Source organism: Osmia bicornis, chromosome 15, assembly GCF_907164935.1.
Source record: "Osmia bicornis bicornis chromosome 15, iOsmBic2.1, whole genome shotgun sequence".
NCBI lineage: Eukaryota > Metazoa > Arthropoda > Insecta > Hymenoptera > Megachilidae > Osmia > Osmia bicornis.
Genome location: NC_060230.1, coordinates 4,611,060 through 4,633,577, shown reverse-complemented (window position 1 = coordinate 4,633,577; position 22,518 = coordinate 4,611,060). Strand labels below are relative to the sequence as shown.

The window sequence follows — 22,518 nt, the reverse complement described above, 5'->3', positions numbered from 1 at the left end:
TTATAAATAGAAATTTGAAGTAATTTGACTTAATTAGAATTATCTCTGATTACATAGTTACGTTCGTTACAATTTAAATTCCATTATGTTATACCGCAAATTTTTTCGGCAAACAGTGTTCGACGATCAAGAATTCCCTGTCACCCCATCCCTTCGTTTCCCAGGGGTAGTTTAAATTCATGATGCCGTGAATCGAGCCAGGGATTTGCTTTCTTTTGCATTTTCATTCGTTCACCCTCGTTAGAGGAGTTTTTAGTTAAGATTTACGTGTCTGATCATACGTAATTACGCCTCGTAATAATTGTGCATACTAAATCGATCTTCAATAATCGTAGCAAATTACAGCTACACTTGGAACTTAGTCAGATCTAACTCAGATTTCTTTCATCCGTAATTTTCATTTCTAAATGCCAATACAAACAATCCGTATCGACTGCTTTGCAACGCTTCTTGCTCGACGGTTCTCCCCTCGAGGATTTATACAGGGTGTCTTTTTGTTTCTTGATCAATAGCGATGGAGCCATGGCATCCGAATTTTTTAATTAGAAAAATCTATACAATCAGGCATCCGTACACTTAGTATTTACAGATTTGAAGAATTCCGCCCTAATTTGACTGGAACCAAGACTAAGACACCCCCGATCAATAATTAGGAGATCGTTTTACTATTTTTTTTTTCTTTCGGAACACCGTGTATTTTCATGTCCGATGAAACGGATCGAAACTGCATTGAATTATTGAACGGGTCAGACCGCGAGTATATCCAAGCTCGGTCGGATGCACGTGTAACCCTGTCGTATCCTGTCGCAATTGTAATTAATCACTTGCATTTGGAAGAAAATAGATGGTACTATTATTTATTCGCAGCTAATGTACATAATTGTCATTTAATTTTTCCTATTCTTATTTTTTACAAAATTTCTTACTACTTTTTCAAGGTTCGCATTATTGGAAATGGAACGTCTTCTATTTTATTGTTAGATAATTGCGGTAAAGCTGTGAAATATTCATGTTGAAAATTGTGTGCACGTTGTGGTGTCGGGACCATCTGTCTCAGCCAAGTCACGGTGACATTTCTGGAGGGGACGTGTTCACACGGTGTAATATATTAGTCGCCTCAAAATGTTTTTCGTGTAATGTATTAGTTACCTTAAAATGCAGGGCAAGGAAATAATAAAACGAGACATTTTATAAATGAAATTCATCTCGAATACATTCATTTTTTTAGAAATAAATAAGAATTCAATGGTTTTTATGTCCCTTATCAATGAAAATGAAAATGGTACACGAGGAAACTAATACAGCAGGTAATTTTAATAATTAAACGGGAGGGTGATTCGAAGGGATCTGAAAGCACAGGAAATCCGATAGGAAGAAAATTGGCACCGCGTTAGGTTCCAGGTTTAAGATTGCAATTTGCTCTGCGCGTTTCAGTCGATAAGTCGGCTGAAACTAACTTCCGGAGGATTATGATTTAACAGGAAATTCGATAGGGAGAAGCTTGTTGTTGTACTAATTAAACAATTTAACTTTCTGTGGTTTAGCAATCACTTAATAGCGATAGTTTGTTGATTTTCATATTCTTCAAGTGAAAGATAAATCAAAATTTAGTATCTCCTTGATGGAGGGACGAAACCCTCCAAACAGTTGGTTAAGGTTTCACGTCATCGTGAAACGTTCAAGATAACTCGGTCTTCCAGTTAATTATCTAATTAACATGCTCCCCAGCTGTGACATTAAGCCAAAACTCGTTACCTTACGTTTGTATACAGGATGATTCTCGTAGTTAAGCCAGACTATAATTCTTTTCTGAATAAAATTTTTTAAAAATTGCATAGGAAAATTTTGCACTATCTAACAACTTCTATAATCAAACGAAGTTATTAAAAAATCACCTTGTATACCGTGACAAAATTTTTGTTTCTCAAAAATCGTGTGCCCGGAAGGGAATTCGATTCGCAGTAAAATCACCATTTTCTATGAAAGGTAGAAAGATATAGGAAAATTGAAAACAAAACTGTGTTACTAAAGAAACAGAGAAAAATATGCTAAAATTGAGAAGAAAATGAAATTGCGTTCCATTTTATATGCACATTTTATCTCAGAAATATTCCTTTGTCTTATAATTCTATTATGAATCTTTTATCGGGGGCTATGCAATTATTGAACAAAAATGCCATTAATTATTCTGAAAATGAAACAGGGAAAATCATTGTAAAAACTTGAATTTCTACTTCAATATTTCTAAATCTCCGAATATCGATGATAGATCAATCAACAATTCAGCTGTATTTTACTCGCGAGATTTACAAAGCAACGATAGAATTTCATTTCATCGTGACATTTTGTATAAACGTTCAACAATTGCTCGAGCAAACACGAATAGAAGGTATGTTGAATCCATGTTCGACAATAATTCCTGTTTAATTAAATTTCCAACGGCTACAAGTGAACGAACGGGCACGTGTAACGTTTGATATCACATGTTTCGACGGATAAAGCATTTTACACGTGGTGTGATTCGTTTGAAGATAAAAAATAGGCAGCATGGAAAAAAAAGAATCAAAAGTCAGAGACACTTTCGTGTTATCGAATCGTGTTGAACTCTCGATATTTATAAATCGACCATTTAATTATTATTATTTTATTTAAAAAAAGAAAAGAAAGATGGAGACTGATACAGCCCATTAATACCATCAGATCTTCTCAATATCGATATTGTTAATAGACGAAAAGAAAGAACAGTAAGATGATACATGATCGCAGAAGAATCAACCGGTAAAAGTGAGTCGATATGAGGGATCCATCGACGACAGAATCGAAGCAATATTCGTTACGGTATTGCTCGACTTGGTTAATGGATCGTGTCGAGTTTCGATTCCCCGCAATTCGACCTACTTTCATCGATGATAGGTGGTGGTTTGGCCATTTTCCTTTTACCTGATGTTCCTCGAGATCCCTTTAATTGCTACCCTCGTTGGATTCGCGTGTCTCCTCGAGCGCGTTTCAGAAATTTTATCTGAAACGAATTTTCAAGAAAAAAATAATGAACGTCAAAGAGTTGGAAACTTAAATAAAATAAAATTTTACCGGAAAAAATCAGATACGAAAGAGGAAAAGAAGATCGTCTGCTGTATAACAAACGATCCCCGGATCTTGTCTCTGTTTCGGCATGTAACGAGCCGGAAATGATGTAATTAGAGGCGAAGATTGTTCGCGATTCTCGACACACCCTTAACTTTCATTCGTGTTACGTTTTCGTAATTCCTCGATCCCTTTCGCCAGTCAAGAAATATTCTTATCGAGCCCTCGTTACTGTAGCCATTGGCGTTGCTTCAACTCGTTGCCAACGAATTTTCTGAACCGCACGAGTTCCCCCGGTGTCATTTGGTCGATTCGCATCAACGGTCGCTTATGCTCTCATCGTTCGGCTCGTTGATCGTAAACAAACCGTAAATTGTCGGACGGTATTCGCCGGCGCGGAATCGCGTAAAAATGGAGATGACGCACATTGAAACTCTGTGCTGGATTCGAGAAACGTGTATCCGGCAAGACTGAATGAAATAAACGCGACGTTGTCGTTTGCGGTTTTGATAGATCGAAATGATACCGGTAGATTTAGAACGGTTTAAAAGAAATTGGCAGACCTTGTTGGCGTATGTTATTTCCTCGAAGTAAGAAAATAAACTATTCGATTATGAGCTTCTTCTTAGATTCATATTTTAGAGAGGTTATTGCTACGACAACTTTAGAATCGAATTATTTTAAATCATAAAAACCACCCCTTCGCTGAGAATATGGAATTACCCTATCATTCCTATATTCCTTCAATCCACAGAAATCAACCCTTCAAAATTTTTATTTAACCCTTCCAACTCGTACCATGCTTCCACTCGAGGAATTACTAAAAATTTCTTGGAAACCCTTGACGAAGATGAATAAATACTATGGTATGGGGTTATCGAGGTCAGGTCTCGAAAGGCAGACGGGTGGTTCGTTAGGAAGACGATCATCGAGCGAAGACGAGATCGTATGACGTCTGTGTGCTTTTAAAAATAAAATCGGTAGCATCGAGAGAAGAAACCGGCAAGCAAAGTGTATCACCGACGAAATAGAAGCTGCCGTGAGCGGCTGGGCGTGTACAACGGCTGTGCAGTTGCAGCCTCGTGTACAGAAATAACCATGGTACACCATGGTAGAGCATAAAGGGAATCGAGGAGCGAAGGACGTATCCCGTTGACCCGAATAGCTGTGACCTGTATTCCTACAAAGCCAGGACGAAGCAGCCCCAGGTATCGTCGACCTGGCGTAGAGCTCGTCGACCTGCGTGGGCGTTCAAGAGGATCCTTGCCGGATTAATTGAAACTCGAGCGATAATAATTCGCGTTTAATTGAAGCAACGGTATAGAGACGGTTTCGCTGTTCGTTGGTATGGATGCGAATTAATGCGTATCGCTTCGGTTACCTCGATGCAGTCATCGACCGAACACGCGGCTAAATATCCTGAAATAATAGAGAATCGAGAGGCGCTCTCAATGTGGCCAGAGATTCGTCGAATATGCGATGAAATTTATACATGCTCCTCGTCGAAGATGAACAAAGTTATCGGAATGAGAAAATTGTTACATATCTACCAAACAATAATGATCGATTAAATACGAAAAAGTTTTTTAACGATAATTAATATAAAAGCTTCTAAACTTGCGGCTGTTTACTTAACTTTTATATTCCAACTTTGGCGTCGAGGAAACTTGCGTTTCTTCTTAACAAACTTCTCCAAGGTTCTCCGAGATCGTAAACGACTACTAAGAATTTTACATAAGTTTCTCGAGTTACCTTGCCTCGTTCGATTTTCCAAGCAAAATTCGATTTAGGGAAAAAGAAATGATCGATACAGACGGGATTAAGAAAATCGTCCTAGTTTCTAATAAATATCGGTGAGCTTGCCAAATGAATGAATGCTAGTAATGCAACGGGACGAGATCCAACAAATCGTTTCGAAACGTAACCCCGACACCGATTCGATTTTCTGTAAATTCGAACTGGAAAACCTTCGAGTTTTCGCGACGATTCACGATCGATAATACAAATGTTATTTCACCAATCAGTCACTCTGTTCGCTCGATAGGAAAAAGATCGTTCTTGCTTCTTCTTCGTCGCAAGAACCAGTCTACTTTCTCGACCGCAACGAAGCTAAATAGATTTTTACCTCGACTCCCTGGAAACGCTTTCGTCTGCGAGTTCGAAGAAAGCTCGAGAGCCCTTTAAAGGGCTACGAGCCCTTACAATTTGATTTACGATCCTCTACGCTTGGATTCCTCTGTCCGAGAAAAAGAATCTAGACTTTTTACTCGATGGAAAAGAACGAGAACGAGCGTCGAGGATTAAAGGAATTATTTCTTGATCGAGCTTGCTGCAATTACAGCGTTGTGGAAAACATTATTCCGGATTTTCTGGGTTATTTTCAGTGATTAAATCGATTTCTGTCAGATAAATTGATTGAACTGATTTGGTGGATAATTGGCTTATTAAGAGACTCAATTTTAATTTAACTTCGTGTTTCATATTATTTTAATTTTTTAATTTTATACTGTTCGACTAATTAAGAATGTTTCTGCTGTGACTGTAATGAAAGAAAATGAAAATTATTAACAGAATGCAAGCAAGCATTGTTTCGTATAATAAGAAGAAAGAATGCTCAGCTGAATCTTTATCAAAGGTTGTCTCCTTCATCCAAAAACTCATAGGGTTCGTCAACCTTGACCCAGATTCGCAGGCTTCGCAAGGGAAAGCTTCTCCTATTGAAACTTTTAATGCTTCGGCCTATTTAGGGGCGGGCAATTTAGTTGGTCGCACGAAAAGCGGCTTAACAGTTTTATTGAACGATTTTTTATTCAACCATCGAGTGTCTCGTGAAATTATCTTGACGGCCAAGCGACGAGACGAAGGTCGTTGAATTATGCGAATGGAAGCGTGACATTGAATTTGATGTCTTAATCGATTAGAAATATTAGTTAACCCTCGGACGGCGGACCACGAAGAGAGCCCCAATTTTAATTCAATTTCATTTGAACTTTTACACCGTTTCTTTTATAAGGAAAGTACAAAATTGATATTTTCCATGTTAATGTAATGGAGTTTGTAGCTAGTTTAGCGAACTGCACCAGTTACTCTCGAGCAGCACCGGAAGGTTTGCCAACGTTCCTGGGTCGGGAAGTAGCTCGGGGCGTTGAATGCTACGCGTTTACCGCCAATAACTGCGACCATATCGCAGTAATATTGCGTAAATTGCAAATCCTAGCTGCGTAAATTGGAAGCCAAACGAGCCTTGTTTCAGCCTTATTATTGCGTAAGGGAAGTTTTCATTAATACGATATTATATTACGTCGAGTATAATGAAAATATATTACCGGTAATTAATCCCTTTTTGCTTTATCAGCGATAAATTAAATTCAATTACATTGGAAACATTGTTTTTAAATTTATTATAACGATGAAAAATTGCATTAGGAAAGAAACAATGGATACCATCTGTTTCACACGTAGATTTTATAAAGAAACTCTGAAAATCAGCATTTTCAAATGAAGCAGTTTACCCTGTTTCTTCAGTCAAGGGTCTCTTATTTCTTGCTTACATCGAGGTTTATGAAACTATCGAAAGTTGAACGAAGAACGCGAAACGTTAAGTAGAACTTTCAATATAAGCGAAGTAAATTTGTCAGAAAATAACATTGAAGTTTTCATCAAATTTTTCAAATACCATACTCGAACGGTCTCGATCATCTGTTTTATATACTCAGACGCGTCGTGTAATCAAATAATGAAATAATTTTTTACCTCGAAAGACAGGGGATTCAACAAACAAACGATCGCTGATTGACGTTTCAATAATCCAGAAGCATGAAAGGAGTTTAAAAAAAAAAAAGTCGATTGCAAAGCGCCAACGAGAAAGAAAACGTGTACACGCGTACGTATGATCGACCGCGAAAATAAACGCTCCAGTTTTAGCGTGTAACAGGTATACTGTTTGAACTCGCGTATATTGAGGTCAATTAAAACAAGTATCGAAACAGGCGAGGCACTCGCAGAGCCGAATATTCCTCCTCGATGTCATGAATTTCGCGTACGTTTTCCGTTTGCCATCCGTGTCAGGGTTAAATCATGCGTGCACGAAGTGCGTAGGTGAATTTTCAACGAGACGACACGCTTTCCCTGTCCAGGCAACTTTTTATTCACGCGTTTCTCATTTCCCGTATTGATAGGCTTTGTTTTGGCAACGCGTGAAACGTATCACGATACGAGGATGAATAGTATTTCTAATGAATCGGATGATTAGGGAATTCGGAATGTTTCGCGATTTAACGTTGGAGATTCTAATTGGGATATGATAATGAGAACATGTGGATGAGAGTTTATAAAAGGTTAATTGCATACGTAATTTTCATTATTCTCTTCATTTTCGTGATCTTTTATTTAATTATTCGTGGAAGTCAGTCGCTGGTACGTTGACCGGCGCAGTAGAAAAGTCCATGCAATGTCAGACATACGATAAGATAGATCGTTAAGGACATTTAGAATAAATTTTCTAACTCGATCCTTTATTTATTTATTATCATACCTTTTAGCACGGATTAGTACTATATTATGTCGGTAATAATGATTAATTAATATTTTGAAATTTTTCAATTTCTTCGCGTTTTTATAAATGATAATTGTTTCCCGATGTATTTTGAGCTTTCAACTAATCGAACGATGAACAATTCGAGTGAAATAATCGATTCGACTGATACCATCGTATGTGTAATTTTCATAATGGAAACGTGTTGATGTACCGTGGATAAAATTACGGGTAATGGGATTAAAATTTTTTGCGACAGTTACGTGCAAATGATGAAGAGAACGGAATTTGGGAAGAGGGTGCTTCGAGGGCGACTCGTTACGTGGTAGTTTAATTAAAGTCTACCCTCCGTGCAAGAGATCTCTTTCCACCTACATACACTTGTTTGTATCCTTTTAATATGTTAAGTTCGAACGTTTAACGTTAGGCACAATTTAACATTCTCCTTTCCTTTTCTGTTTCAGAATGGCTGACAAGACGTGGAACAATTGACTGGATTCTTTAACCAGAGGGTATGTAATTTTAACTAATATTTTCACTTTAGCACCACGAAGATTAATTTAAAGAGAAACATCCCGTATTTTCTTGCTTATAAACCGTTGAATCGATATCGGGGAACCGATAGCTGACGCGTCAGGGAAGTAGTTAGGATTACCACTTCCTGTCGGTCTTACGTTTATCGATTCAATCTTGTCGTAAACACATGCCGGTATTCGCGGTATTCGACGACAGATTTTGACACTCGACACCTGCTTCGATCTGTCCCTGTAATCGGTCAATTCTATTCAAAGCGAAAGCGACCCAGTTTTCGAGATCGCCACGTCAAAGCCGTTTGCGCTTCGATTCGATCTAAAGTGGAATGCGTTCTATCTCTCATTAACCTGTCATCGATAAATACGATTCGTTCTCTCAGTTCTCTTTTCCATCATGGTTAATTTAATAATAAACTCGTCTAATATATTCTAACAAAAATTTCTCTTCCGCTACATTAAAAATCGAATTTCTTAAACTTTGTCCCCTTCCTTGAACATAACATCATACTTTCCTCGCGAAAGCAACCACTTTAAGAAACTTCCGATGCCATAAAAGGAAATAGACCTTAAAGCCTCTATTCAAGGTTAGAAGACACCAGGGAGCAGTCGTTTAAAAATTCATCTTTCCTAACCAACCCTTCATGTATTCCCATGCCAGAGCAGCACAGGAATTGTAGCTTTATAAAGTGGAAATTATTTCGTTAGTTAAAATTTCTATTTAATAGTCCATCGGACGTAGGAGCACGAAAATTGTATACGGTACACTCTCGTTATATCGCCTTAGAAGGGGTCATGGGAGGGGCAAATTCTCAATTGGGGAGGAAAAGAACATAGAAGTGTATCTGATGGAAAAGTAGCACTAGAATGATTAAAAATTCGTATGAACATCGAATCGCTCATATGGCAAATTAACAAGAGTCTAGTGTAAAACGAAAGTTAAATTTCTTCCTTAAAAGGGGATGAAAGATGTCTCTGCTCAAAGATTAAATCGATAGGCGTTTATCGCAATCGCATAATTCCCCATTATTCCTGAAGATTCATTAAAACAAACTTCTTTGTCTTGTTTCCAATTAAACCCAAGGCTCAATGGCTGTCTGACAGAGATACGGGATTATCCCTCTGCTCTATAGCAAGACAATTATAGCGTTTAGCATCGACCGAAGCCGCTTCTAACACGAAGGAAGTCACCCTCCGCGTGCTCTACGATCATTCGCGATCATAAATCCTCTACGGACAATTAAATTCGCAATCAGTGCTAGTTACGTTTCGCCAGAACTATCTTAGCTTTTCTTATCGGTGAATTTTGTGACAGTAATTCGATTACCAAACTGTGTACACTAACGAACACCTTCAAATTGTATCATGTCGCAAATTGCATCGGCGGTATTCGACGTTACATCCCTGCAATGATAGCAATTTAAATATTAATACCGTTAATTGGTTCGCGGATATCGGTTCGCAATTCCCTGTACAGACATCAAAGCCTGAAAGTGCTTGATCAATCGTGCACCACATGTTCCACGCAATAATCAACGCCATCCGCTTAGAAGACCCATCTCTCCACCCCTGTTCGCAAAAGTATTCTCAAATCCACTTTCGTCGTCATCGAACCACTCGATACGCTTCGATTTTCCCCCCTTTCAGCCAGTTTCACCGTTGCAAACACACTCCATTAAAACGAGATCCTATGAAATCCCAGGCAAAGTTAAAATCGTCGAATTTCATCGTTCACGGTGAAATCACCTTCGTTAATCCCTTGATGAATGTCCACGGTTTATCATTTCGTCCATTAATTATATCCCCCACGTTTGAATAAATTACTCTGTCGTGTACATATTAATCTCTGATTTACAACGAACCATGGAAAGTTGTTGATTTCTTGAAATTTATCGTTTCAATATTAATTAACCTCTCACCGCTGTGTATCGTTGTTTCCTTCGTCCAAAGCTCCAAAGCTGGAGGATCCTTCGATCGGTTCGTCGCGAATGAATCGAAATCCGATTGCCTGGTATTAGAACGTTACAATGCTAACGAGCAACGGTGTTCGCCATGACCATGAACTATATTCCCGTCAGAGTTGCAGAGTTAATCACATTTATGCAAGGACCTATGTTTCCCTCATTTGCGTTTCGTTATTGCCGATAACGTAACGCGGAGGGACGATAGCGAGCCGTGCGCTAAGGACGTTTCGATCCAACAAGGAAACACTTGGAAAAAGCTCGATAATCCGGGGTCAAGGTTGTTCCCTTGATTGTAGTACAAATCGTGTCATCGCCTAGGGAGGGGACATTTCGTTTAATGACTTTGCGTTGCACCTGTTCCCGATGCAGAACGAAATCATCTACGGACACCTGTGTATCGTTGATCTGAAATGATAGAAAGTACTGCGATAGAAGATCGAAAAATTGAAAGAAGTAATTTGATTGTGATCGTGATGTGAAGGACGAGTATATATCATTTAAAAGTGATCAACTAGAGCTTTTCTCTTCTGAATGCAAGGAGTTGATCGGTAATCCGTAGTCAAGATGAAAAATGATAGATTCCTGTTTGTGGAAAGGGATCTCGCTAGCAGATGGCTGAAATGATTTGGAGCCAAGCCAAATCCCTTGATGTTCCTTTGGAGAACGACGGCCTAATGGAACAAGTGGCACACGTAACGCGTTCCGGCAAGAAATACGATGCTGCAGGCACGAAATTATTCAGCTGCCCACGCTTTGCCGCCAATAAAAAAGTTCGTTTTCGAAGTATGGAAATGTATTGTCATCCGACGAGCAATCAATAAATTCGTAAAGCTGTCTCTCTTCTTCACTGGACATGTTGAAAATGTCAATCGTCTGTTTCGCTGAACTTTTTCGTCGACTTTGTGCTTTTTTCAATTGATACTCCCTTGGGAGATAAATGGACCAGTTGTAAACGAAAGCAGAGAGAAATGAATTTTTGATTTTGTTAAACTGGAACTTCTGATTAATGTGACCTTTATGGAATCATACTGATAAGATTATTATTAGAGATTACATTAATTACTAATTTCCAAATTGAAATCAATAATTGCTTCATTATCAAAATTGCGAGTGCGAGTAGTCAAGAATTTTTGAATTTCTTGAAGAAATTAAAGTAATTATATCTAGATGAGCGTAGCTGGCATTAAATTTGATTCACAAGGTTTCATTTTATTCAAGAAGCTCGATATTTCCCTGTTTCTACCATGGCCACAAGCGATCCATCATCGATATCAATCTTCATTACCATGTTAAGGTCGGTAGAAAGGAAAAGCATCAGAAAATCAGAGGAATCGATTCGTGTCATCGTGAATCAGCCTTATTTACATCAATTGGAAAAATGCTCGTCACTCGTTACGTCAATTCTTTCTCATTCCCGCCTTCATCTTTCAAATATCATCTCCCCCGCGCAAATGTCAAGGTTTCCTTATTGAAATTTAATTATCCGTCGTTCGCATCGAATTTTCACCTCGCGTTCGCTAAATTTCCTTCGACTATCGAACGTGATAATTGAAAAAAAATATCCATTCGGTTAAATCTCAACCTCGAACTGACACTCTCGGTGAAACAATATTTTCGCATCAGACTTGTTGATATTCGGCACACATTGTGTCGTAAAATCGATTCATCCCGTGAATCGAGTGAAACCTTATTCTAATAAAGGATCCCGCAGAGATCTAACGTTAGAGAATTCGTATGAAGAAAAGGAGATATTGAATTTTCTTTTTTTGTCTCGAGCTACGCAAAAAAATCGCGTCGGCTGCATCGATACAGAATGACAAAAGTCAGACATCTCCCCTATGAAAACGAGGTCTATACGCGTGGGCGAGACCCCGTATTTCATTCTCTTTGTACGTCATTCTGTTTACCGTTCGCTGCCATCCTTAATCTCCGTTCGACAGGACTCGCGACGAGGGTGTCTCTCCAAGACTGAGAAAGTTTCTCTTTTTTTTTCTCTCTCTGCAACGAATCAGACGGGGGAGATCCACGGATGAGTCCTTTCGCGTGGATCGATGAAGGAGCATCCCATGATTCTTCGTTCAGTAGATCGTGACTTATGGGGTAGGATAAAAGAAGGACGATGTTTTGCCGCAGAGAAAAGAGATTTATAAGAGAAGCAATGGAAACTGATATTGTTTACGTATTGTACGAAAGAAGTTATCGAAAAGTTACTTTAGTTTTAACGGTATTCTAAGCTCATAAATTTCTTCGTTTTTAATTTTACCATGGGAAATTTCTTTTCTATAGAAATCGTATAGAATGTTTTTCAGTGAAAATTTGAACGAGTGCAAGTGTCAAGGATTTAGAAATCGGTTTGGAAAATGGGGGAACGTTTCATCTGACAGGCGTGTCTATCGTTTATTAAAGGCATCAAGAATTAATGTCCCTTAGACCGGCTGTCGATCAAAGCTGTCAGAGGTGAAGCTGACGCAATTATCGCGAGACATGGTCGAACGATTAGGAAACCTCCGAAAATCGAGGAGAGACACGTGATAACGATTCGGTTGAATATATGTGCGCGTCTATCTAGAGACAGGGCAATCCGTAATTAGACGGAGGACACCACGATACGGGCTCCATTATCGTTATCGATCTACTCATAACGCGTCTTCCTCAATTTCTGTTAGCTTACCATCCAGTTAGATACGGTTATTGAACAAAATCGATTTATTTCTCTGCTGCGATGGTTCCTCCCCTTAACACATTTACTTTCATGAGGAGTCACCAGTGCTTCAAATTTCTCAATAATCAACTAATTGATACCAAAAATCCTCGATGGATAATTGCTAAGGATAAAAATAATTAGTTTACAAATTGAAGCTTTCAATTTACTGTCTTACATTATTAATAATATTTCTCTATTGGGGCTCTTTTCATGGTCCGCCCTCCGAGGGTTAATTTATGGTACTGCTCACAGTGACCCCCATAGTATATAACGTATTTAATAATAATGAAAATTTTCTATTACACAGAGTAATTTGAAAAATGAATGATCTACTGAAATATCGTGGTCCAAAATTTTTATTCTTATTAAAGATTGTTTGATTCAAAAGCTAAAAATAGCAATTTTCAGAATGATGTCACGACAGCTTTATCAGAAGCACCGTTTTTAGATATCTCCTGTAATCAGCCACTAACACATTAGGGAAAAGATAAATTGTTATTTCGTTTTTTTCCATCTATACATTATACGGGATGTCCACCTAAAAAGCGATCTCCTAATTGCGACGATACATGTCTTCAAAATATATTTCGGATCATCACAAATATATACCACCCACGTTTTCAGTATTCATCGGTTGGGCACGAACATTTTTTTGATCGATGATCTAAGCAGATACGTAGCCAACATTATTTATGAGGAGGGATCGGTCCAAAATCTCCTCGGCTAAGATTTATAGCTAATAATAAACATAATAAATACAGTTTTGTTTAAGAGAGCTCGTTCAGCTTCACTCCAAATTTATTGAAGACTGATTCATGACCGATATTAAACAACATCCACGGAATTCCAAGGATTCGTGGTAGAACATCGAGAATAAACGGGATGCTATCCTTGAGGGACACGAAATGATCTAATATCTTAGTAACTTAACTATATAATAAACAAAATAATAATTTTCATAAATTATCATCGGCTGAAAATATATTTATTATAAAATTCAACCTAGATCTGACTGGTCGCAAGGTTACTCGAGCATCGATTGCACGAATAACTTTATTAGCAGTGTTCTTCTACCCTCGAGCTGATTTTCAATGCCAGTCGAAGGTCTGCTCGTTAATTTTTTGCTTGTCAAGTTAATACTAATCCTTGTAATGTATTCTCTATCACATAATTAACATCGTTGATAAAAACTCTGATAGCTTAGCTTTCTCCCTTCGCTTCTATTAATCTCCTTTAAGATTATCTCTTTTCGTGTTTCACCTCCACCTTTCGTGTCCCGTTGCTTTTTATAATCATCTTACACAACCTTGCACGGTATATAAAGAATAGAAGAAATCCTTGCCGCGGCTAAACAGAACGATAAATACTTCGTCGGTCGTATAGCGAACCGCGCGTGTATGTCTCATTAATTCGGTCGCCGCGCTTCTCATGTCGGTCGTCAAAAACGAGTGAAACGAAAATAGAAGCGCAACCGAAACGAAGGACATGCTTGTTCGAGAAATCCATTCTCGAATACTTGCGTCATGTCAAGTCGAAAATTTGCCTCGCAAGAAAGACTTGTTTACCGCTCAATCGAGGGATGATTAAATCCACACCCACGCGTTTCAGGGGGGGGGGGGTTACGAGTTAGAAAAATCGAACGTGACGCAAACGAGTGTCCTATCTGTTAACCCTTTGAGCATGGAACTTTTTTTTTGACATCGGTGTACTGGAAACAATTTTCAACGCAATTTCAAGTTAAGTTTTAACACATAGCCATTATAGAGAGATTATAATTAATTTTCAAATTTACGCTTTTCAAAAGCTATTCAAAATTTGTCTATTTTTTTATTTTCACTAATTTTATAATTACACAAAATTGAAGGGTAGCTGATTGCCGTGACATTTTTTCTTTATACTAAAATTTCATGTATTTTTCTTTCTAATCAAGGGTTAAAATCCTTAGAAAATTATTCCAGCTTGACATAAACTAAATTACCATAGACTTTTTCACAATGTGATGTTATATATGGTCTTTATCGAACTAAGAGATCGAGATTTAAACGTCGCGTGAATGCTTTAGTGGGGTGCCAACGATCAGCGCGATAAGAAACACGCGTCCTCGTTAACACCCCTACTGATGGTCACGTTAATTGCTACATACAGCCCCTCGTAAAGCGTTTATTTTGTACGTAAAGCGAAATATTTTTTTTTTTGCTTGTCTACAAGCTTTTCAAGGCTCGTTTCCCTCTGGATCTCCTCTATCCATTGGGGTGGAATAGAAATTAATACTTTTTTCTCCCTTTGTCTCGACCGTCATCCGTCTTCTCGATGATCCGACGTGTTTTTCTAGACGAAAAACAAGGAAAATCGTAGAAACAATGGTAAACGATGGAATACATGATTTATCGTGGTGTCTTTGTACCGTTTTGCAACTTCTTACGCGAAAAATATCATATATGAAGATCGATGAAACAGATGTTCCGAGAGTTGAATGATTCGACTTGGTCGCACTTGTTTCGGAATTGAAAACAATCTGGGGACGATTTTTTGCAAACGTTGAAAAAGTACATTTCATTACCTCATCTTGGAAACTGAAATATGTATTTAAAAAACAAAAATGCAATATCCACCTTATGAATACTATATCTTCTTTTTTAATTTTCTCATTGCAATTCAAGAGGAATTTTACTTTTAACACAGAAGGGAATTATCATGGTTGAGTTGAAAAGAAGAAAAAGTATTTTATGAAAAGATTTGATGTTGGACTGGAATGCGTTTTAAAATTTCTTCGCTAAGATTTATTGCGATCTTTCTTTAGAATGGCTCAGTGACTATAAATCGGTCAGTTCTTCAGATTTTTATACTCTGTTCGAAATGTACAGCGTGCTTCTAACTGGTGATATAACGGAAGGTTTCTTATTTTATTTTTATTGTAACTGAATTGTGAATTGGGTGTCCGTTTTCAATCTAGAATTTCAATCGAATTTCACCAAAAAACGGGACGAACTATTCTGTTGCAATTCTCTAATGAAATAGAGCGATACGAAGTGAATTAAAGTAGATAAATTAGAAATATTAATTTGTACCTGTTGGATCAAAACTTTGCTCATAATCGTGGAAATGTTTCATTAATTTGATTAATTGCATTTATGGATCGATAAGGATGCAGTGGCAACGAGCTTTTCCCTTTCGTTCGATAAATTCGTCACCCGACCTTCCACGAGTATAAAATTCAATGAGATGCGTTTTATGGTAATGCGTCTACACACGATCGAAGAATTATTGTTTCACGGGCTGTGCAACTACGAATGCATGACGCAACAAACAGCATTCGGACTTTCAAAAGCTCGTTCCAAGGGCAATTTAACAGTGGATAGCGAACGGTTCACATGCGACCAGAGACGGAATTTTTCAGGAAATCCTTCGAAATTTAAGGATACGCTTTGCGTCATACTTTTCCGGCTCGAGGGAGTAATAACAAAAACGTAACAATATTTAAAGCTATTTTATATAGAATATAGAAAAATTGACAAGTATTTCTATTTTATATAGAATATAGAAAAATTGACAAGTATTTCTATTTTATATAGAATATAGAAAAATTAACAAGTATTTCTATTTTATTAAATGTAATGTTAATTACAAATTTTCTCAATCTGTGACATAATTTTATCGTTGACAATCAGGCCACAACGCAAAGTTCGTTGACTTGAGGTTAATGCGGGTTCGACTTTCGTAGCCGTTAATCGTTAATCGATATCATTGTAAAATGATTTTGTCTCAAGGACTTTGTACCTTTAGCCATGGAATACCTAGGAGCCAGTGTTTTTCATTGTCTCGTTTCATTGAGCAAGCACGGGTATAATGTTAACAGGGGTCTTTGAAAAATGATCACTGCAAGGTTGCCCCCTTGGCAATGAAACCGCTACCTTTTGTCGCGAACAGTATCAAATCGTGTGCTTACTCGTTCGGATCATTTATCATGGTGCTTGAGAAACGTGGAACAAGATGCATCAATTATTTGCCAGGTTACGGGCTATTCAACATGTATCGCGGTGTCTTAATGATACCCTATCCGTCGTGAATTAATTACGTTGATTAATGTTCCACTGACGGGCAGAAAGAATCTCTCATTGCTTGTGTTTAATGTTTAGAATATTCTGATGGTGTTGCAATTGATTAACATCTCCAGTGTATTCATAAATAACGACTAGATTCTGATAAAAAAAATTATTAAATTTTTATTTTTGCTAAAAGTCACTTGAAAGTTATTGCATTAATCCCTTGACAGCGGACCATGGAGAGAGACCTAATTTTAATTATTTTCATTTTCCAAATTTTACATTGTTCCTGTAAAAATTGTATATTTGATTCGAAATTAATTACCCAGGCTCCACTGTTCAAGGGTTAAATCAACTTTTTTTACTTTCCAAGCGAAATTTCTTAAATTCTAGTGTGACCTATATCCAATTCCAAATATTGTTAATACAGCAGTGACTAACTAAAAAGATAGCATATCAGCCTCTCAAATAATAACGAATAAAACAGATAGATAACATGATGTAACACGCGTTCAGATATGAATCTTAATTACCCAACGGGAAAGGCCCTCGGTACAAGATCCTCGAATTAAAAATGTAATTCCATGATAAATAAGCTCACGTGTTTTTACATGAGTTCCTTTTTTTTCATTACTTTCCGTCCACTGCTGTATTTTCCAGCAACTCAAAAGCTACTCTGAATACACATACCCAAGCGGATTTCGAGATTGCTGTAATAATTCGTCGCAAGCCCGTTTCGTCGCGTTCTCGTGTCGAACAAAGAGAAAATCTTGATCCGTGCAATCCGTATCGTTATCAGCGAGCATCCAATTCTCACCGATCACACGAACAGTTTGCTCGCGTTTCAACGTATGAAGCTCGCGCTCGCGTCACGATTCCATATTTCAACCGGACAAATTCCACGCGAATCCATAGAATCTGATTCATCACGTTTATAAATGGTACAGAAGATCTCACAGGCCTCGTAATCTCAATTCTCGTTGCGCTTGCACGGATAATCTTATCCAAGGGGGTGTGCCTCATCTGCATAACCCTTGGAAAAACGTGGTGAAAAATTGGGTGTAATCTATTATTAAACCTGTTCACGACAATTGAATTTTTGGACCCGTAAAGAAAATTTAAATATAGAATGATAAATTAAAAAATGTATTCATGAAGAATCGGAGGATTCGTTTGCTAATGGTTTAATTTGATATATACGGCAATCTGATTCAGAATTCCTTCGAATTTCTTGTATTACTCGGGTGGATGGATTTAAATACAGTTACCTAACGTTTCATGAATGGATACGAGAAATTTTCCATCAAGAAGATGGATAAATTGTATCTATTCAATCCGCACAATTTCAATTTATTATTCCAAATTGCTTCGGCGTTGTTCAGCGTCTCCTTTGTTCTTCCCTTTTCAATTGTCTAAATAATCGATTAATTAACTCCCAAAATTCGAAGGTATCGAAATGAAGATAAAATCATCGTTCGGCAGAGGAGGAAAAGAATTTATTTCGATAGCGAGCAGAAAATTTGCACTTGCATGTGCATCGCGTGCACGCGGTCAGCTGAGCGATAAGGTGGAACGCGATCGCATGTGACGATGCACGTGGACGAGCCGGGGGTGAAATAGGTGTCGGTACGCGGCCACGTTTAAAACGGGAAACGTCCGTGACCCTGTGCTGTGCAGGATTCGCACGAGCTCGGGTGCAAGTGCAGGGTCAAGTGCAACGGGCAGTTTGCCAGACGCTCTCTCGTTCGACTTTCTCGTCCACGTTTTAATCCACCCGCGCCGAAAAAAACTAGCAGCAAACTCAATTCTACTTTCGAGCTCGTGTTACCTCGTATAGGGGGTAAACTTGATTTATGGTCCCTTGCAACGGCGATCGTGTCCCTTTCGATGGTTCGTGCTCGTTTACAGAACGGAAGTCCGGGATCGAGATGTTTGTTGGAACGAATTCGAATTCGATCATCTCGTCGAACGGGAACGTGAGTTTGATACTTTTTCATGGGGATGCGAGCTGACTCGCGAATTTCAAATACACTGGGGACAAAGGAACTCTTTCTTATGTCACAAAAATAACAGAGGGATCGTTTTAACAAAAAGGAGGGAAATTGAAATGGGAAAAAGTGATATTAGATGAAAAATATTTTTTAATGATATTCAACGCGTTGTTAAAGTAAATGTGCACATGTAACAAGTGTTTCCATAATTTCGCCCAACTCCCTGTACGTTTCTCCGACTGCCAGGTATTGATCGGTCCCGGATGGAGGAAAACTTACACCGGAGTTATAAAATTCTTGTCCTTTCTGCGCGATTAAAGGGCGAACCTATGTAGAATTTGATACTTTGATTTATCGACGCGTTAGAAAAAGAGACTACATTGATGAAGAATGAAAATCGACGACGATGTAAAAATAAGAAAAAACGAACGTGAAATTACAAAAGCAGTTATTCCCGTGCAATAAAGGGGGTTAATTAATGTCTGTTGACTCAACAGACATTTCTCAGCACGCGCCGCGACTCGATCGATTATCGGGAGGCTAACAGTGCGATAGTGACCGCGGCCTTCTAAGAGATCTAGAAAACATCGGGGAAAAGAAGCTTATACACGCAGGTTCAAGGACGTAGACGCAGACGCCTGGCGTCGCTCCGTCTCTCTACAGAACGGCGTCTTCGCGATTCTTTGAACGATCCTGTACGATGATGCATCGGGTAGAAATTCTATTTTAGTACGACAATAAAACTTCCTTTATGGAGATTGAAGCACTGCGGTTTACAGGGGTGAAGATAAACAACTACACGGGGCAAATTTTTAAGCTTCCGCTTTAAAAAGTTGCACATTTGAAAATTAAACATTTCTGATGATCTTAAATATTTCTTAAAAGGAAAATTTTGTACATTAAAAACTGTGTAGAAACTCGAGTTATTTTAAAAGTCGTCTCTCGTCATTTCGCATTTTTCAGCCTCGTATAGCAGAGATTCAGCAGATTATTCAGATTTAAAGCTCCTTCAAAGCATCGCGAGGAAATTCCTCACTCTCTCTCTGAGAGTTTAAAAGATACGCTTCTTTTTCTCGAATCTCTTGCATTCGCATGGAGATCAAGCTTCCGTGAAGGTAGTTAAAAAAAAGAATTTTATTTAATAAACCTCACGAACGAGACTATCCTGTTCATCGTTCCATGGAAAGGACGATTGGAAGTGCGAGTTGTTCGGGTGAAATTGAAATGTTGAACGAGCAATTCCACGGACAACGATAGAGGAAATCGACGTTTTGCGTGACGGGAAGGTTCGACGATCGCTGAAGAGACCTTGATGGTCCTCAAGGTGGCGTGGATGCGGGCAATTCTTGCAGGTGCACTGCGACCACCATTTTATACTCTCGACATTACCCGTGAGAATTTTTTTTAAAAGATTGTTTTAAAAAAAGGGAGGGAATTGAATTGCTAGTACTCGTAGCACCCTTGTGCATGATTTTATAAGGGTTTACTTTTGATCCTCGAACGACGGACCATGGAGGAAGCCCCAATTTTAATTTAACTTTCTATTTCACATTATTTTCATTTTCTAAATCGATATCTAATGATGAAACTTATCAAGAAAGATCATCATAAATCAATTTCAATATTCCTAACTATTAAAATAGAAGTGAATCAAGCAACAGCACAAAATACCGAGTAACTCCTGAAGTTACTTAAAACTCCCAGCTAAAGTAAGTTTCCCGTCTTAAGCTTCTATTTTCTCGGAAAAATTTCCCGTAAAATGGTCCATAAAACCAGCGTGCGCTACCCTTGTAGCTTAAAGCTGACTACCTGTTTATTAAGGGAAGTCGCGAATAATGCCATGAAATTACTTTGGAAATTAAAATTAATACACCGAATAAAAATGAAGTAAAGTAATACCGGTGTGAAATGTTACATATGGATGTCACGAACACACGACACGGGTCAATAAAGTGCAATCAGAAAAGTCAACGATTGCACGGCTGATTACCAACGGATGACAATTATTCGACCGTCCGTATTGTTATTCATGAGAGAGGTGTACGAACAAAATCGTTGTGTATCGTAGGTGGTTTGGTGGCGCCGCGACGCTGGTTACGTGGGCGTGTCAGCGTCGAAGCTATCCACAATTCCATTGAACGAGCCGCAACCGTAATAGAGCGTAGCCAACAAACATTATCGATGTGTGTGAAAACTGTGCGTGTACCATCGTCGGCATTCATTCGCAGAGGATCATCCGGATTTTTTGCCTGTCGATCATCTTAGAAACATGTTTGACCTTCCTTGTCGCCTCGTATATTTTTATTCTTCTCCCTTGTTTCTTTTTTTTTAGTTAAAAGGACAATGGATAATGATGTTACTTCTACGTGTCCAGAAACGTGCGTGTCACGTATAGAGTTTCACGTGAGGGTAGCTTTTATTTGGAGATGAAATGAGATCGTCGAATTGTACGCAGATTCGAATTTTATAAATACGATCGTCAGACTGCTTCCCCTGTATTGTCAGAAATTTCACGAGTGAATTATTTCAAACAACGGAGCAATTAAATTTTGAAGGTTTATCGATCCCTTCGTCTCTTATGAATCAATTTTGTATAGAAACTATATACGTTACTACTAACTCTTTACTTAAATTCTACTTCAAACAGAATAATTTGATTTTATTTTCTTCTCCCTTCTATATAAATAATATCATTTTGCTGTCCCTGCGAAGCCAGTTAAGTGCAGCTCTTTAAACAAGGTGGAAGCCAGGTTACGTTTTCGTACAACGAAAAATTTCATTATGAAACATCGTTAAAATCCCATTGAGCGAACCGAATACAGGTCCCTCGAGGGGTAAGGGAATTCTGTCCGGGAGTAAAGTTTAATTTTTAGTCACACGTAGTTCCGTTACGAAGAAAATTACATCGGACCGCACCGGAAAACCGATTTAATTATTAATCGTTCAACTCTTGGCGAACGAAATTGAACTTGTTTTTTTCTTTCCATCCTTTGAGGCGGTCGAGGGTCGAACGAGTCCCCGAAGAGAAATGTTAAATGCCTCTGTATTTTCGTCGTCGATGATTCGAACAATCGATGCATTATTCAAACGGTTCTTCACCTAATTCATTGCCCTCCACCCTGCTGACCTTCGACATTTGTTTTAATCCACAGGCCTTCGTGCAAATTGTGCCCCGTCCTTGATAGGATCGTCGTAAGCATATTTAATCAGAGTCACCGTTAAGAATCCACTAATCATGTCGATTTCATTTATCGATTTCCTGTGAGATAATAGCGCGATGAGATTTCGAAATTAACCCTGTTTCCTTATTCTAGCGCGTGTAACAAAAAAATAGAAGTGAATTCAATCACGCGAAGCCTTCTAATTTCCCGTTAGACGGCGTCTCTTAATGGCACGTTAATTCAAAATTCCATCAAGGAAATAGCTTTCCATTAGCGGTGTGTTTAACGTGTCTCGAAGTGGATCGATACTAAAAATCTAATCGAACCGGGATAATTAGTACACGATCGAGAAATTACTTGCTCTCTAATGTAGCGTGTTCGACACGCTTGGGAAATATGCTCGAGGTTTGCCCGATCGGTTTACAGACATGTGACAAATTCGAACCACCATGCTGTACATTGCGGATCAACGTGGCACTGGAATGCTATGTCGAATTCCGATCGAAT

The 22,518-nt window shown here is 38.4% G+C and overlaps 1 protein-coding gene across 2 annotated transcripts in view; it reads left to right on the top strand.

The window, feature by feature from the left end:
• The window catches only part of LOC114875335, a 55,144-nt gene that overhangs the window by 14,278 nt on the left and 18,348 nt on the right, over positions 1 to 22,518 (top strand). For both annotated transcript variants that reach the window (XM_029185492.2, XM_029185493.2), the window contains exon 2: positions 8,083 to 8,130. The gene's annotated coding sequence lies outside the window, so the exon portion shown is untranslated. The remainder of the gene's footprint in view (positions 1 to 8,082; positions 8,131 to 22,518) is intronic.